Source organism: Oncorhynchus masou, chromosome 27, assembly GCF_036934945.1.
Source record: "Oncorhynchus masou masou isolate Uvic2021 chromosome 27, UVic_Omas_1.1, whole genome shotgun sequence".
Lineage (NCBI taxonomy): Eukaryota > Metazoa > Chordata > Actinopteri > Salmoniformes > Salmonidae > Oncorhynchus > Oncorhynchus masou.
Window position 1 is genome coordinate 43,284,986 of NC_088238.1, and position 13,134 is coordinate 43,298,119.

General features: G+C 43.7%; 1 long non-coding RNA gene across 1 annotated transcript; it reads left to right on the forward strand.

The window, feature by feature from the left end:
* The first annotated feature begins 617 nt into the window (after positions 1 to 617).
* Positions 618 to 3,467, forward strand: LOC135516233 (uncharacterized). The gene is made up of 5 exons (XR_010451913.1): positions 618 to 673; positions 1,069 to 1,138; positions 1,256 to 1,377; positions 1,548 to 1,605; positions 3,189 to 3,467. It is a non-coding gene; the product is annotated as an uncharacterized LOC135516233 (long non-coding RNA).
* Positions 3,468 to 13,134: the final 9,667 nt, after the last annotated feature.

Here is a 13,134-nt window from a genome sequence, read left to right on the forward strand (position 1 = left end):
CCTACCCCGAAGCCCCGTCTTTTCTCCCTAGACTCTTTCATCGGCCTTGCAGTAGCTTAAACTGAAACGCACTGGCTTCGGTGTGTGCCTGGTTCCTGCTCCCTTGAGTTGACGAGAGCGTTCATTGTCGGCGAGTGGGGACTTGTCTGTAAAGTTAACAGAAAAATACTTCATGGTTTACTCAGTGTAAAGAGCAGCTGGAGCACGGGAAAATATTATTCACAATTATGACATCAACTTTGGGGGACAAAACATTTTATATGACAAATTGTGCGTGTAATTATACTTTTTAAATATTGACGTATCATTCAAGTGTAAATGCAATATTATAATTTGGTATTTTAGCATAATAGTCTAATCTAATACAAGTGTGTAATTATATGATAATAAAATACGACTTCATCTCAACCAATTAAGACCTCACGTTTGATTTTGTAAGTGTATGATCATCATCACCACCACCACCACCTGAAGTCCACATAATCATTGTCTAATAGAGCGTGATCAACGTTATTATAATGTAACAAATGTATCATCGCACGTTGCTGCCTGTTACTACTTTCTTTTCCAATCCACCACCTGTTTGCCGTATCTTGAGCACTGCTAGTGGTCAAAACAATCCTCCCATGTAAATCCAACATGGCGGCGCCCCTTAGGACATTGTGTAGTACAGGTGAGGTTATTTACAATTACTTGTCATTTTCATTCAACCGAATGGTAATTTCCTTCTGAAATGTAAATAGTATCCGGCTTCCAGTTTACAAGACTGCGCTTGATCTTTAGATAGATGGCTACCTTAGATTTTTTTAAATGGCTAGCTAGCTAGACAACTTTATTGGTCAGTGGTCCTGATTGATTCAGAATGAACTACATGTCTCAGTCAAATTGTATTGTGTAACATATGTTGGTCTTTGACAGCCCTGTCATCAGATATTTCTAACGAATGCATTGTTCTCTTCAATTATGTTTTTTTATTTTTTTGTACGTGAGCTGCCCAATCAATGTCAGATTCAGAAACACAGGTTAGACAGCCTAGCTAAATGAATTTAATTCCTGGTCTGTTTTCAGCTTAGAGGCATTCCAGACGTTGTTTTACTACGACTTGTGGGGCACAGGCCGGAATCAAGTGGATGACAGAGTAAGCTCTAAAAGACAGAAACTGTTAAGACAAAATGAAACACCCACAATTGTAGATAATACAGCTGTTTTGACTGTTGGTATACTTTTTTACAATTCCACTTGGTCTTGTCCACAGAAATGGTCTTGTCCACAGAAATGGTATTGCCCGCTGAAATGGTCTTGCCCGCTGAAATGGTCTTGCCTGCAGTGGAACAGAGTATGGTCCCCTGACAGATATCCCTGACTGGTTCTTTGCAGGCAAGTTCACGATTGGAGCATTAATTTGAATGTATTGCAGGAACATAGTGTGTGGTTGGTCAATGGAGCTGGTAGATGCTGTGAGTGTCGTTTGTGTGTTTCATTTGAAAACGTTATGTTCATGTGGTTTTTGGTGTTATGATTTGTGTGTGTGTGTGTTTTATACACAGATGGCCGGTCGGCACCCCCACTGAAAGAACAGCAGAGGAGAAAGCAGGAGAGAGAGACGTTAGCAGTCATTACCTTCTCTTATGTTACCCCCCCTTTTTTTCTTCTTCATATTACCTCCCTATAAGTTTGTATGTAAACTCAGCAAAAAAAAGAAGCGCCCTCTCATTGTCAACTGCGTTTATTTTCACCAAACTTAACATGTGTAAATATTTGTATGAACATAAGATTCAATAACTGAGACATAAACTGAACAAGTTCCACAGACATGTGATTCACAGAAATTGAATAATGTGTCCCTGAACAAATGGGGGGGTCAAAATCAAAAGTAAGTATCTGTTGTGGCTACGAGCTGCATTAAGTACTGCAGTGGATCTCCTCCTCATGGACTGCACCAGATTTGCCAGTTCTTGCTGTGAGATGTTACCCCATTCTTCCACCAAGGCAGCTGCAAGTTTCCGGACATTTCTGGGGGGAATGGCCCAAGCCCTCACCCTCCGATCCAACAGGTCCCAGAGGTGCTCAATGGGATTGAGATCCGGGCTCTTCGCTGGCCATGGCAGAACATTCCTGTCTTGCAAGAAATCACGCACAGAACGAGCAGTATGGCTGGTGGCATTGTCATGCTGGAGGGTCATGTCTGGATGAGCCTGCAGGAAGGGTACCACATGAGGGAGGAGGACGTCTTCCCTGTAACGCACAGCGTTGAGATTGCCTGCAATGACAACAATCTCAGTCCGATGATGCTGTGACACACTGCCCCAGACCATAAAGGACCCTCCACCTCCAAATCGATCCCACTCCAGAGTACAGACCCCGGTGTAATGCTCATTCCTTCGACGATAAACGTGAATCCGACCATCACCCCTGGTTAGACAAAACCGCAACTCGTCAGTGAAGAGCACTTTTTGCCAGTCCTGTCTGGTCCAGCGACGGTGGGTTTGTGCCCATAGGTGACATTGTTGCCAGTGATGTCTGGTGAGGACCTGCCTTACAACAGGCCTACAAGCCCTCAGTCTAGCCTCTCTCAGCCTATTGCGGACAGTCTGAGCACTGATGGAGGGATTGTGCATTCCTGGTGTAACTTGGGCAGTTGTTGTTGCCATCCTGTACCTGTCCCGCAGGTGTGCTGTATTAGGCGTCTCACAGTACGGATATTGCAATTTATTGCCCTGGCCACATCTGCAGTCCTCATGCCTCCTTGCAGCATGCCTAAGGCATATTCATGCAGATGAGCAGGGACCCTAAGCATCTTTCTTTTGGTGTTTTTTAGAGACAGTAGAAAGGCCTCTTTAGTGTCTTATGTTTTCATAACTGTGACCTTAATTGCCTACCGTCTGTAAGCTTGTGTCTTAACGACCGTTCCACAGGTGCATGTTCATTAATTGTTTATGGTTCATTGAACAAACGTGGGAAACGGTATTTAAACCCTTTACAATGAAGATCTGTGAAGTTATTTGGGTATTTGCGAAATATCTTTCAAAGACAGGGTCCTGAAAAAGGGACGTTTCTTTTTTTGCTGAGTTTAGCTGTGTCAGCAATATATTGTATGCTCTTGAACATCCTCTCCTTTTGATGCAACTCTACTCCTCCATCTGTTTCTTCTATTTATCCCTTCCCTTCATTTTATTTTCTCCCTCCAGAGAAGTGTAGTGAATCTCAGCCCTAAGGTGGATGAAGGGATGGAAGTGTGGAGGGAGAAACGGGAAGAAGCTAAAAGGATCGAGGAACGCAATAAATCTCTTCTGCTAAAACCCAAAGGGAACCTTTTATTGAAGAAAAATAAACAAGAAATCATATTTTCCATTCCAGCTGACATTACTTATTAACAAAATGGTGGAGTTGGTGTATGGCTTTGTAGTACTTATTTTGCCCTTTTCAATGTTTTTCAAAAGTAAACTTTAATGTATATTTACAACGTACTGTTCATCTACTTTTTTATTTGTTCTTGAACATATGTATGAACAAATATTAGGAACACGGTTGGTAAAGGTTTTAACAAAGTAATATACAGTTGAAGTCGGGAGTTTACATACACGTTAGCCAAATACATTTAAACTCAGTTTTTCACAATTCCTGACATTTAATCCTAGTAAAAAATCCCTGTTTTAGGTCAGTTAGGATCACCACTTTATTTTAAGAATGCGAAATGTCAGAATAATAGAGAGAATTATTTATTTCAGCTTTAATTTCTTTCATCAAATTCCCAGTGGGTCAGAAGTTTACATACACTCAATTAGTATTTGGTAGCTTTGCCTTTAAATTGTTTAACTTGGGTCAAACATTTCGGGTAGCCTTCCACAAGCTTCCCAGAATAAGGTGAATTTTGGCCCATTCCTCCTGACAGAGCTTGTTTAACTGAGTCAGGTTTGTAGGCCTCCTTGCTCACGCACATGCTTTTTCAGTTCTGCCCACATTTTTTCTATAGGATTGAGGTCAGGGCTTTGTGATGGCCACTCCAATACCTTGACTTTGTTGTCCTTAAGCCATTTTGCCACAACTTTGGAAGTATGCTTGGGGTCATTGTCCATTTGGAAGACCCATTTGCAACCAAGCTTTAACTTCCTGACTGATGTCTTGAGATGTTGCTTCAATATACCCACATGATTTTCCTACCTCGTGATGCCATCTATTTTGTGAAGGGCACCAGTCCCTAGTACAGCAAAGCACCACAACAACATGATGCTGCCACCGCCGTTCTTCACGGTTGGGATGGTGTTCTTTGGCTTGCAAGCTTCCCCCTTTTTCCTCCAAACATAACAATGGTCATTATGGCCAAACAGTTCTATTTTAGTTTCATCAGACCAGAGGACATTTCTCCAAAACGTACGATCTTTGTCCCCATGTGCAGTTGCAAACGATAGTCATGGAATTTTTATGGCGGTTTTGGAGCAGTGGCTTCTTCCTTGCTGAGCGGCCTTTCAGGTTGTGTCGATATAGGACTCGTTTAACTGTGGATATAGATACTTTTGTACCATTTTGCTCCAGCATCTTCACAAGGTCCATTGCTGTTATTCTGGGATTGATTTGCACTTTTCGCCCCAAAGTACTGTCAACTCTAGGAGACAGAACGCGTCTCCTTCTTGTGCGGTATGATGGCTGCGTGGTCCCATGCTGTTGCGTACTATTGTTTGTAGAGATGAACGTGATACCTTCAGGCATTTAGAAATTTGCTCCCAAGGATGAACCAGACTTGTGGAGGTCTACAAAAAACAATTCTGAGGTCTTGGCTGATTTCTTTTGATTTTCCCATGATGTCAAGCAAAGAGGCACTGAGTTTGAAGGTAGACCTTGAAATACATCCACAGGTACGCCTCCAATTGACTCAAATGATGTCAATTAGCCTATCAGAAGCTTCTAAAGCCATGACATAATTTTCTGGAATTTTCCAAGCTGTTTAAAGGCACAGTCAACTTAGTGTATGTAAACTTCTGACCCACTGGAATTGTGATACAGTGAATTATAAGTGAAATAATCTGTCTAAACAATTATTGGAAAAATTACTTCTGTCATGCACGAAGTAGATGTCCTAACCGACTTGCCAAAACTATATTGTTAACAAGAAATTTGTGGAGTTGTTGAAAAATGAGTTTTAAGTGTATGTAAACTTCCGACTTCAACTGTATTTCACTCCCTCAATGTCATCCTTCCCCCACTAGAATGCAGTATTTCACCAGTTTAGGTCAATAGTCAGGCTTCGTCGCCATTTTGTCTCCAGTACTGCTCTAGAAGGAGTGCTGTGTGGTCTGGTGAAGAGTGGGAGGGTTTGTCAAACAGAAAAGTTAAATTGTGTAGCTGTGTGTGTGTGTGTGTTTTATTATTTGCACACATATAGGCTATGAGCAGAAGCTCTGCTTAACTAGATGCAATTCTTTAGTGACACCTTTGTGTTATAAGCAAATCTGTTGCAATGTGCTTAAGCTGTATGTATATGTGGTATTACTGCTGCTGGTAACTTTACACTGCCCCCTTGTGACTTCACTGTGTTATGTAAACGTTCCATTGTGTATGTGGGTGTGAATCAGTCTCCTAATGAAGTGCTGTGTAAGGCTGCAATTAAAGAACTTTGCATTCCTGTGTGTTCCAGACACACACACACACACACACACGTAGACACAGGGGAAAGTGTGTTATGGGACAGAGTGTGTGTCCCACGCTGCTGACTGCCTGTTGTCTGGAAAGATGATTAACTAAGAGACTGTTCCTATAGGAAAGGCAGATTGACCATCTCTGAAGTGATCCCACAGGCATCTCACTGTGTCAGCTACTCTGCTGTGTGTGTGTCAGCCACTCTTGCAAAAGTTTCCCATTCAATGTCCGACCAATGCCCCTCTTATACAAGAGACTAGGAACTAGGCTAAGTTGATGCGCGGTCAAATGTTTTCTTGCTCTTTCTGTCACAGAAGCTTATGGGTGTGTGTGTGTGTTCTAAAGGAATAAAGTATTAGACTGCCCACGTTATATTTAAGCACACGTTGTATTTGTAACATCGGCTGTAATTTTAGAGCGACCTTGACTAGCCAACAGTCTGTGTTTAGAAGGGGAGGTAAGGTTACCAAATGTTCAGTATCTTTCAACCTTTCTCTCTACCTCCTCTCTCATTCTTTCCTCTCTCCCATTCTCTCCCTCTCTCCTGCCTTCTCTCTTGCTCAGGCTCTCCCTCTCTTGCCTGCTCTTTCTCTCTCTCCGGAGCTATTTCCCTCTCTTTCCTTCTCTCTCTCTCTCTCTCAGGCACTCTCTCCCTTGCCCTATCTCTCTCTTGCTCTCTCGCTCTCTCTCAGGTCTTCTTGCCGATCTCAGCAAAGTACCACTGTAATTAAGGCATGCTAGCCGCTGAGTTGCAGATTCTTTTCTATGGCGATTAAGCTTTATTTTCCCCTCCTTTCTTTTTCATGGGGCTGGACCAAGGACTGCTCAGCTCCACTTGTGTGATGACTGTTAGGTGTGGCTATTTGTTGTGTCACTGGGTGAACCATAGAATTTTACAATCAAGCAATTCTAATTCTATGCAATGAACAATGAGCATTCTTAACGGAGGACATCTAAAGTGTAAGAAGAACCAAGTATTTTGAAGCTGAATACAAAGTCTCTCAGACAGATTCTCTCCCAAGTGAGAATTGTAAAGCATTTGAACAATGGCTTGGAATGAACCTCTTACTTCTCAGAGCCAATTTAACATCTCCTTTGGAAAAACTGAGAATTATGTGTGAAACAGCCAGGATCTCTCTCTCCTCTCCACTCATCTCTCTCCTCTCTCTTGCTCCCTCTCCTCTTCCCCCGCCCCCTCGTGTTGTTTTGGTTTTTAGAAATGAGAACCAGATGTTGCTTATTGTGCAGAAGTCACTAAGGGGGGAGTGGAGGGGGGACAGTGGGTGAGGTCAGTCTGCTGTAGCAAACAGCAGCACACACAGAGGTAGAGATGCAACAATGGAGAAAGCGAAAAGAAGCAAGAAGGATAAGAAGGTCAGAAGGGCTCTCATCCCTCTGATGTGGTGGGGTAGTGTTTTACGTTCAGCCAAAAGGTTACTTGCAGCCTCTAGGCCCAAAGGCCTGAGACGAAGCAGGGATATTTCCTGGCAGATGTGACTGGGCCTGGGCAGAGTTTGGGAGGGTGTTGGGGTTTTGTGGAGGAACTGATTCAGCAAGTCCTGCTTAGGGTGTCACATCCTAACCAATGTCTCACTGCTGTGTTAGGTCTGATTTCATGTAACTCAACATGAGTTCAAACCTCAAGCAATCTCAGTCTTTCAGTGTTGTACTTGTAGGCCAACTTGATAGTGCTGTTTGTTGTTATGGAAAGGCTGGATTTCCGTGGAATAAACATACACTCTGGTACTTGACTCAGATTGCAAAGGAATTTTGTTGTCGCTCTTTCTTTCTGTAACACAAACTTCTACGGCAGTGTTTGTGTGTGTGTGTGTGTGTGTGTGTGTGTGTGTGTGTGTGTGTGTGTGTGTGAGCGTATGCTTGTGTTCGTCCAAACTTGTGTCCGTGTGAGTGCGCGTCCATACTTGTGTCTGAATGTGTGTGAGTTGGGGAGTGAGACCGATAGTTTAGAGTGTGCCTCAATGTAGGTTACCCAAACACACTCAGGTTAAATTTGAAGCTGCTGGCCAGCCCACTACCTGGCTGGCTGGCTAGTTTAGGAGAGCTGAGGCGGAGCCTTGAACATTGTGAGCCTGGATGGCCATCTAGACTGACTGCGCCCAAACACACTCACTAACATGGCTGCCAGCTCTATTTCTCTGTAACACAAGTTTGTGGCCATGTGTGCATGCTTTCGTGCCTGCGCACGTATGTGTGTGTGTGTGTGATCTCCCATCTCTAGATATTCCTAATTTGTTCTCCCACCTTTCTCAGACCTATTTCTATCTGTCTACGGTCCATCTGTTTATCACACATTCTCCCCCTTCTCCCATCCATCCATCCATCCATCCATCCATCCTCTGTGAATTTTAAGGATGTAGATGGAGTGTCGGAATGGAAATGAGTCTGAGAAGATAAATGGTTGTAATACTGCATGCTGGGAGAGATTATTTGGAGCATGAGACAAATGTATATACCAGGCGACGTGGAGAGGGGACAGAGAACGTGGGTGAGGAAAGGAACAGATGTGGCACAAAAGAGGGAGGGAGAGAGAGAGGGAGGGAGAGAGGGAGGGTGAGGGGAGAGAGGGAGGGTGAGGGAGAGAGAGGAATGGGAGAGGAGGAATGGGAGGAGAGGGGATGGGATGGAGGGGAATGGGAGGAGAGGGATGGGGGAATGGGAGGAGAGGGGATGGAGAATGAGAGGAGAGGTGAGTAGATGGGGAAATGGGAGGAGAGGGGATGAGGGGAATGGGAGGAGAGGGGATAGAGAGAAGAGGGAATGTGGGAATGGATGGAGAGGAGCGTGGTGAGGAATGGGAGGAGAGGAGTGGGATGGGGGAATGGGAGGAGAGGAGATGGGGAATGGGAGTAGAGAGGAGAGGGGATGTGAGGAGAAGAGAGGGGATGTGATGAAGTGGAAGCTCCTTAGAGGAGAAAGGGGAGGACCATCCTCAGTGAAATTTCATAAAAATAAAAATAGTGAAACATTAAAAAACGTTATCCTTTTTAGATAAAACTATACTAAATAGGTCTACAGTAGCCTCAGCAGCACTCTGTAGGGTAGCACCATGGTGTAGGCAGAGGACAGCTAGCTTCTGTCCTCCTTTGGCTACATTGACTTCAATACAAAACCTAGGAGGCTCATGGTTCTCAACCCCTTCCATAGGCTTACAGAGTTATAATGACAACTTCTGGAGAACGTCTTCCAACCTATCAGAGCTCTTGCAACATGAACTGACATGTTGTCCACCCTATCAAAGGATCAGATAATTAATCTAGTACTGAAAGCATAAGCTACAGCTTGCAAGCAACGCAATGTGTAAAATGTGGTGAGTAGTTTGTCATGGAAATTCCCACCAGGGACACTCAAATTCAATCTTATATTAATCATCCTTTATTATCAGGGTGCTGGAGTGGTTCCAACAAACTCAATGCACCATAGTACACATGTCAATCGGGAGCTCTGCTGGGGCAGTCCCAGCAGTTGTCTTATATATGGCTATACACAGACAAGTTATATTTGCATGATTTAACATAATTCATTCATCATTACTGTTTTGTTTCATTCATGTGACGACCAGTACTGGTTCATAACATGTGACAGACAGTCCAATACCTCACGAGGCCTCTTCTCTCTTAGCTGAGACCTTGAAACTGACATATCTTTAGTTTTCAAAACAAAGGTCTGGGTAAACTGCCAAATTGCAACTACTGATAGTGAGGATTCATTCAGTAAGACACTTTCATGAAAATAGAAAATGGTTATTAGAAAAGCACAAACATTAAACATTTCCAGCACAAGTTGACTCAAAGAGAGAGAAAGACAATATTTGAACAGTTTTGAACAAATTAATTTCCTCCAAAATGGAGAAGCAAGAGAGAGAGAGCTATGTTTGGTTGTTTTTTTTTTAAACTTTCACTTAGCTAGCGAATGTAGCTAGCTAGTTTAGCCTACTCAAACACCCAGCTCAAACAGAGAGGGATGAATTGTTAGCTAGCTGGCTATGGCAATCCAACACTGGGACTCTTCTAAATCAAGGTAAGCTTTTGGTTTTAGTAATTTACTGCCACTTGTCCCGCCGGTGTAACTGCTAAACTGCTTAAGCAGCTAGCTAGTTTAGCCTACTCAAACAGAGAGGGATGCTAGCTGGCTATAAAAGTACCATAAAACCTAGCAGTCAAACAGGGAAATGTTTCCAAGCATAATTTTTTCAATATGGGATTTTAGAAACACTTCAAATTATGGAAACACTTCAGATAGTATTTCATGTAGGCTTACCCTGGCGTGACGTTTTCATAATCGTGTAAATCTCCCTAGAACAAGGTGACTATTATCAATATATAAACCTGTATTTACCCACAATTTTTAAAATGCTTTTTAGCTGCTAATGTGGCTATCATAAATAACTACAAATACCATGTTGATCTGGACAACACTGTCAAATCGAGGCAAAGGTAAGAATCTCTGGATTAACTATCTAATGTTAGCTAAATGTAGTATTGAATAAATTGGCTATATTTCTTTAAATTGACACTTCTGTGAACTGTCTTGTGCAAGTTTTAAATTGACACAATACCTGTTTAGCAAAGGTTTCGGCTAAAGATGACGTGATAATTTTGAATAGAGCTGAATATATAAATAAATAGATGAATAGATAAAACTTCATGCCAGTGTCAGCCTACACGAAACACAGCCCTTATTTTAAGTGTTTCTAAAATCCCCTATGGGAAAATGTATGGTGCAAAAAAACAATTGGAACCATTTCCCTGTTTGACCCCTAGATTTGATGGGTATCACCTTGATTACTCAAAATTATGTTGATCTGTGCACTTACGTTGTAAACTTGCATTCATAGTCTAGGTTGTAGCAACCCCATGATGGGTACAGGGGAAATTTGAGTGTAATGGGTGAATAGAATATGAATGACAGTCATCCAATATGCTGTAATACAAATTAGGCAATGCACATAAAACACTAAACAACTCTCCCTCATCTTCAAGGCACAACCGTTCACTGATGAGAGGAGATGTGAGGAGAAGAGATGTGTAGAGATGGGATGTGAGAGGAGATGTGAGGTGTAGGTATGTGAGGAGAGTGGATGTGAGGAGTAGGGATGAGAGTAGAGGGGATGTGAGGAGGAGATGAGAGGGGATGTGAGAAGTAGGGATGTGAGGAGATATGAGGAGAAGGGATGTGAGGAGTAGGGATGTGAAGAGATATAAGGAGAGGGGATGTGAGTAGAGGAGATGAGTGGAGATGTGAGGAGAGGGGATTTGAGGAGAGGAGATGAGAAATGTGAGGGGAGGGGATGTGAGGAGAGAGATATTTGGAGGGGATGGGGAGTAGGGAGAGAGGAGGGATGGAGGAGGGAGGAGAAGAGATGAGATGTGAGGAGGGGATGTGAGGAGATGAGGGGATGTGAGGAGAGGAGATGAGATGTGAGGGGATGTGAGGAGAGAAGAGATGTGAGGAGATGGGAGAGGGTAGGGATGTGAGGGGATAGGGATGTGATGAGATATTTGGAGGGGATGTGAGGAGTAGAGATGTGAGGAGAGGAGATGAGGGGATGTGAGGAGTAGGGATGTGAGGAGAGGATATGTGAGAAGAGGGGATGTGAGGAGAGAAGAGATGTGAGGAGATGGGATGTGAGGAGTAGGGATGTGAGGAGAGGAGGTGTAGGGATGTGAGGAGATGAGATATTTGGAGGGGATGTGAGGAGAGGAGATGTGAGGAGAGGTAATGAGGGAAGATGAGAGGAGTAGGGATGTGAGTAGAGGGGATGTGAGAAGAGGGAATGTGAGTAGAGGAGATGAGAGGAGATGAGAGTGGATGTGAGGAAAGGAGGGGCGAGGAGAGGAGATATTTGGAGAGGGGATGTGAGGAGAGGAGATGTGAGGAGTAGGGATGTGAGGAGAGGAGATGTGAGTAGGCGAGGGGAGGAGATATTTGGAGAGGGGATGTGAGGAGAGGAGATGTGAGGAGTAGGGATGTGAGGAGATGTGAGTAGAGGGGATGTGAGGAGTAGGGATGTGAGGAGAGGTAATGAGGGAAGATGAGAGGAGTAGGGATGGGAGGAGAGGAGATGAGAGTAGAGGGGATGTGAGGAGCAGTGGCGGTTCTAGACCATTTCAACTGGGGGGGCCAAGCTGGGGCCAGTTGTACTGTTAGAGGGGCCAGTTACATTAGACGTTATTGTTGTCTAATGGTTTTCTTCACTACATTGCAGGTATTAGCAGGCAAAAGACCATGTTCATAATCATTCAACTATTTATTTGCATTTTCTGTTTAATAACGGATGTAAAAAAAAAAGAATGATAGCAAAAATTTGTTATTTAAAAATTATTTCATACTCCACATTTGGAAGGGCCACAAGGGGGTCCAAAATTGTTGTCACAGGGGCACTGGTGAGTAGGGATGTGAGGAGAGGTAATGAGAAGATGTGAGGAGAGGAGTATGGATGTGAAGAGATGTGAGGAGTCAAGATGTGAGGAGAGGTAATGAGAGGAGATGTGAGGAGAGGGGATTTGAGGAGTAGTGATGTAAGGAGAGGAGATGTGAGGAGTCAATATGTGAGGAGTATGGATGTGAGGAGATGTGAGGAGAGGGGATGTGAGGAGAGGAGACGTGAGGAGAAGGGATTTGAGGAGTAGGGTTGTGAGGAGAGGTAATGAGGGGAGATGAGAGGAGTAGGGATGTAGAGGGGAGTGAGAGGGGATGTGATGAGATGAGATGGGATGTGAGGGGTAGGGATGTGAAGAGAGGAGAAGAGATGTGATGTGAGGTGTAGGGATGTGAGGAGTAGGGATATGAGGAGAGGGGATATGATGAGAGGAGATGGGATGTGAGGGGTAGGGATGTGAGGGGAGGAGATGTAAGGAGAGGAGATGTAAGGAGAGGGGATGTGAGGAGAGGAGATGTGAGTAGGGATGTGATGAGAGGGAAAAGGAAAACAGAGTCTAGATTCTTGTGGTGAGTGGGGCAGTGGTTTCTGTTAGATCAGCGGGGGAGGGAGTGGGTTAAAAATTGGGGTGAGATAGAGGGGGAGGGAGGGGGAGTGGCAGGAAGTTAAGGCAGTTTGTTAGTTTTTTTTCTAAAACCAATAAAATAATTTCAGCTTTACTGGACACCTCACTCTTAATTTAGCACACTTTCTTTCTTTCTTTCTTTCTTTCTTTCTTTCTCTTCTCTCTTCTTTCTTTCTTTCTTCTCTCTCTCTCTCTCTCTCTCTCTCTCTCTCTGTCTCTCTCTGTCTCTCTCTCTTTCTGTCTCTCTCTCTCTCTCTCTTTCTGTCTCTCTGTCTCTCTATCTGTCTCTCTCTGTCTCTCTCTCTGTCTCTCTCTCTCTCTCTCTCGCTGTCTCTCTCTCTCTGTCTCTCTGTCTCTGTCTCTCTCCCTCTCTCTCTCTCTTTCGCTTGGTTGGGGCTGGAGGCTCCGATGTTTTAAGAATTCCAGATGTAGTTAACAGAACTCAGTTGGAACACTGCACTCCAAAAAACGTGAT